We start from the raw sequence: 6,000 nt of genomic DNA, 5'->3' as shown, positions 1-6,000 counted from the left end.
TGGGGAGAAATACTAAACCATAACGAGCATTTAAAACAGGGATGAGCAACTTTGATAGTGACGAGGGCCAACATTTTTTCTCCTTAATACCAGGGGGCCAGATTACTAATCCACACTCGCACCTTTTACACCATCTTACTCAATTTACTTTTTATTCAGGGAAATCAATGTACAATTGTAATTTTTTAAAAAGATTTTATGAACTGTTAAACTTGTGCAATTTTGCTAATACAAATGGGAAACTTTGTTTTCAGCTGACAAGCAATATTACCCCAACAAGCAAATGTAAACATCTCAACTGCATTATCTGTAAATTTGCAACAAACAAATATACAGAAGTCCTATTTTTGATTGCAAGCCCAGAGAACATTTTCAACTCAACGTCGTTATAAAGTGCTTATTTAAAAAATAGTTGTTCCATATGGCATTACCATAATCCACATCCACATATTACCATGAAAAATACTATTTTTAAAAATGTATAATAACATAATTAAGTGCATACATTTCTGTCATTCATTTGGCAAAAAATGGTTTTGTTGAGTATGCATTTTACCTTTGAAATCTAAGACAAGTGCAACAATGGCGTCACATGTGTATCTTTCATACTCCTCGTTAGCCGCTTTTCAACCGCCGGGCCAAACCGTTCTCTTTGTGTTACCGTTCCATTCTGTGCCGATCCGATCCGAGCCGGCTGGTACGGATAAGGTTTCGTTTTCCACTGTGGGGCGCTCTTCAGCCGTTGCCTTACTAACGCAAGAGTTTACACACGATATGCGATGTAAAAGGATGATAAGTTTTGTCTTTTAATTGTATGATTAATTTGTGTTCATGTTGCTCGAATATCATGTTTAGCAAGCTACGGAGAAACCGGCAGCCAGGCAACAGACAACTGACCGATCCTGAGTGACGACGTCACGTTACTACTCGCATTCTAGCAGTACGGTATGATCGGCACGGTTGGCTAATTCCGGGCGGAGAACGGTTTGTAATCGTGCCGTGCCGTACCGGGCTCAGATGGAAATACAACTGGACCGTTCCTTACCATTCATCCGTTCGGCCCGACGGTGGAGAGCGGATTTTGTTAGCAGTGCAGTGGTGTAATGGCAATTTACAATAAAATCTTTCATTACGGATTTTGTTTGCAAACAAATCAAACATATGGGTGACCCCTTGAACTTGGTGAAAAGATAATCCGTTAACCATCCTGACTGGATGGTGAAAACACGGTTTTTATTGTCAATTTTATATTTATTTTTGCTAATTTTAGTAAACTTTCACATTAGCGTGCACATCCTACGATGTTATTGATACGGGATCGGCTGGAAATAGCGACCTCTCCTGGATTGATTTAGTATTAACATAATCTGAACGCAATCTTTCCATTACTTACTTTTCAAATGTCCGGCAGGCCGTATTTAAAGACAGTTGCCCATCCCTGATTTAAAATATAAATTAAGCATTCAACCACGCGCATAAAGCTTGCCACAGCGACACCTGTAAACATCGCATTTCTGAAATCAGAAGGCAAAAAAAGTGACCTAATATAAACAACAGCCTTAGAAAGGAGAAGTGAGCTCTGTGTCTTGCTCACAATGAAGTCGTGTTTATATTCTCATGTTACGTAGCACGTTTGAGCTACCACAAGAACCAGTGAGGTTCATTCTCGTGTTACGCAGCATGCTTGAGCTACCACAAGAACCAGTGAGGTTTTTTCTTGTGTTACGCAGCACGTTTGAGCTTCCGCAAGAACCAGCGAGGTTCATTCTTGTGTGTTACACAGCACATATGAGCTTTCGCAAGAACCAATGAGGTTTATTCTCGTGTTACGCAGCACGTTTGAGCTACCACATGAGGTTGTTCTCGCGCATCAAGCAGGTTCGGTTGAGTTTCTGTTTATGTTCGCTGATCAATGTTTATATGTGAATAAAAGCCTAAATTCAAACTGTTCATCATATAGTGATCAAGTCTCTTCAGAAAATTTGGACTAAACCACCCAATTCATATGGATTATTTTACAATCTCTTCATGAACTTTTTGAAGTGGTAGTTGTGTAGCTGTCAATGGAGGAACAGAAATCTCAGATTTCATGAAAAATGTCTTAATTTGTGTTCTGAAGATGAATGAAAGTCTTATGGGTTTGGAAGTGGGGGAGTTAAGGATGACAGAATTTTCATTTTTTTGGGTGAACTATCCCTTTAATTCAAACAAGGCATGGACATGGAATTTAAGTTAAACATGATGACATACAGTAAGCGCACTACTAATTTACTAATTGAGCATAAGATACTTCTTTCAAAACCATTAAAAATTCTTATTGACCCCAAACTTTTGCGCAGTAGTGTATAATATATCTTTAATTCATCTTTAAGCATATTTTCATTTGACTTACACTCTTAAAATAATGTTTTTATTTTCTGTAACATTTTACAGCAAGGTTTCATTAGTTAACATTAGTTAACTACATTAGTTAACATGAACTAAGAATAAACAATATGTCTACAGCATTTATTAATCTCAGTTAATGTTAATTTCAGTATTTACTAGTACATATTTAAAAACAAAAATTGTATTTGTTAACATTAGTTAATGCACTGTGAACTAACATGAACAAACAATGAACAGCTGTATTTCTTTAGTGTATTAAGCCTTTGAACAATTTGAAAAAGTACTTTATTTGCACACTTATTCTAGTTAAGTTATGATAAACACTGTAAGAGGGGCAAATTGCTAAACCTCACACACCGCAACTCCATAACACATTACTGTAGACATTACATTACTGCAACAAGAGTCCAATCCAGTTATAACCAGATTAATGTTCTTATAAGATGGATGCTTTCTGTTATCCTATCCACAACCCATAAACACCGAAACACTGCTAGCGCACTGTCAATAAAGCCCTCGCTCTTTCTTGAGAAGGAATTAAAGGATAAGAGAAGCACTCATTTATGAAGAGACATGCACACATAAAGATTTCCCATGAAATCCATGGCTGTTTGTATCTTAAACATCCCTCCTCTGAAATTGGCCCTCATGAATCAAGCAGCTGTATTGACATTCTAGTTTCTAGAGCAGCACATTTGGCACTTTTTCATTTTTGTAATTTCTATCTATTTATCTATCTATCTATCTATCTATCTATCTATCTATCTATCTATCTATCTATTTTTCTGTCTACATTCTGAGACAATTGCTTGGTCAAGCTAACATTTTAATTTTGTCTTGACAAGCTTTCTTTTCTAGTTAAATCTGAATCATTGGCAAGACAAGTACTTAAAGTGAATGTTTTCATTAAAAATAAAACAAAAACAAACAAACAAAAAAACACAAGTTTCACTCTTAAAAATAAAGGCTCTTTATTGGAATCAACACTCTAAAAAATGCTGGGTTAAAAACAACCCAAGTTGAGTTGAAAATGGACAAACCCAGAAATTGGGTTGTTTTAACCCAGCGAATGGGTTAAATGTTTGCCCAACCTGCTGGGTGGTTTTATTTAACTCAACTGGTACTACTGTTTTGCTTGCTTAAAATGAACCCAAAGTATGTTGGAAATTAACTGATCATGATCCCAGCCTGTGTTCCCCTGTCTTGTGGACTTTTGTTGTATTTCCTGTCCTAGTGCCATGTTTTGTAGTCCTTTGTAGTTTTTCTTGTTGATTAGTTATCTGATTGTTCCCAGGTGTTTCTTGTTTGCAAATCACCCCTTGTGTATATATACCCCAGGGTTTCTCATGTCTGGTGTTGTCCTACTTGGATGTATTGTGTGCATTTGTTTTAGTTCTTGTTGTTTCCTGTTATGGATTAACCTGTTCATTGTCTGGACTCTTGTGTTCTCTGCCTGGATTTACCTCTGTTGTTTTGTTTAAATAAACTCTTAAACTGCATCTGGATCCAACAGCAATGTTACAGAACACCAGACCACACATGGATCCAGCAGTGAGACTTATGCATCTCCGACAAGGAGATTGCAGTATAGAGGACTATGTACCGGACTTCATTGAGCTGGCTCATTTGACAAACTTGGACATGGTATGCCACTCAGTTCAGTCTTGCCACTACATGACCCTCATTGGACGTTAGAATTTTATATTGACTTGGCACTGCAACTGAGCTGCTCAGCATTTACTGTAGAAGTTGTGGAGGAGGAACCCGACATTCCTGCTGTACCAGCCACACAAGCCAAGATGGCCGCCACGCCAGAGCCTCATCCCAAGATGGCCGCCACGCCGGAGCCTCGTCCCAAGATGGCCGCCACGCCGGAGCCCTCAGCCAAGATGCCCGCTACGCCGGAGCCCTCAGCCTAGATGGCCGCCACGCGAATTAGCACTCTTATGGAAATATGATAATATTTTGTAATTAAATCGGATTAATTTTCAAATTGTTTGTTATAAATCAACATATCAGGAAAATATTATGGGGTTTCAAATCAAAATATGACTTTCTGTTATGAAACAGGACATTGATTTCATACATGACCTCTGTAGAAGACACCAGGACTTAAATCATGATTATCAGGCATTTTAGGAGATACAACAAGTGAATAAGGAATAAAATTATATATCAATATTCCTATTAATTATTAGATATTATTATGAAAATGTTGCCAATTATTACACTTCTTTTTTCATTGCATGTTGCTCCAAGAACACATTAATATGCAAATTAGATACAGTGCATAGATACATTGTATTGAATGGGAAAACCCATGTATGGCTATTTTACCCACATATTGCATAAAGAAAAATGGTATATCAATTAATTCCATTATATCTTTCATAACATAGTTGAGAATCATCTTTATACAAAGTTTGGTTAAAAAAAAATCCTGAAGCCTAAAAATTGATTGGTGATCAAAAAAAAAAAAAAAAATCCCATAGTTTTCATTTCATGTCATTGTATTTTTTAAACAACTTAGTCCTGGTGTCCACTACAGAGGACATAGCATAACACATGAATAAAATTTAATTTTTCAAAAATGTTTTTTTTTTTTTTTTCATTTGTTTCTTATGCTCTAAACAATGTAATGATGTGAAAAAATACTAAATTCAAAAAAAAAAAAAAAAATTCTGGGTCTCAGGAGGATATTTTACCCAAAGGCCTCGTTGCAGTGTTATTGAAAAGCATGAAAGTTCACCCGTGTACATCAATTCACTGCAAAAATTATCGCAGTTGTTTTCCCGCTCTTCCAGGCACCTTGAGCTTTTTTTCTTTGCACATCAATGCATCTTCAAGGTCCCGCTGCACCGCACCTCCTGATTTTCCCCATTAAATAATCAAACCTCCTTTGAGAGTGTGTCGTCTTTGTAGTTTTTCTTCAGGCAGAAAACAACACAGAGGGTACAGGGGGATTTCTAACTCTGTAAAAAGTTGAAAAGTTGACATGAACTCTTGTAAACCCTCATGAATATGTGTATCAATCAGATGGTTATTTTCCTGAGTGACTGTTCTGTGTTTGTGTGTGACTCGAGTGAATGAAACGTTGTGAAATAAAGCGAATCTGTGTCACTCTTGATGCACTCAAGCTACATTATAGTTCTGTCATCTTTGAAACGGTTTCTCATTAATTCCTAAAGTTCTGTGTGTAGAAATGAGGGGAAATTTGTCTTTGAAGTTGTGTGAAGTGTCTCAGGAGACCTGGAGGCCTCAGGCTGGACTTAGCCAGTGATGAGGGAGATGTTGCTTTGAAAGGGAATCATTCCACCCTCCGTTCATGTTCAGCAATCACATGGTTGCACAGAGCATGTGCTGATACTGAAAGGATCACTTGTTCCAATGTTTGGTAGGTCATGAAACAGTGACCAAATTTGCTTTACAAATTCTGTAAACAGAATTTTCGTACCCTGAATATTTGCAACACAACAATGTACAGTGAAAAAAAAGTTAATTACAATTTCTATTAGCCATAATGATTAGATATATTGATAGGTTACTTTTTTTGTTTTTTGTTTCATGAATTATGCTCTTACTGCCTTTGGGGCATGTTGTCACATAAAAACT

Source organism: Ctenopharyngodon idella, chromosome 13 (assembly GCF_019924925.1).
Source record: "Ctenopharyngodon idella isolate HZGC_01 chromosome 13, HZGC01, whole genome shotgun sequence".
NCBI lineage: Eukaryota > Metazoa > Chordata > Actinopteri > Cypriniformes > Xenocyprididae > Ctenopharyngodon > Ctenopharyngodon idella.
Note: the sequence above shows the minus strand (reverse complement) of the source record.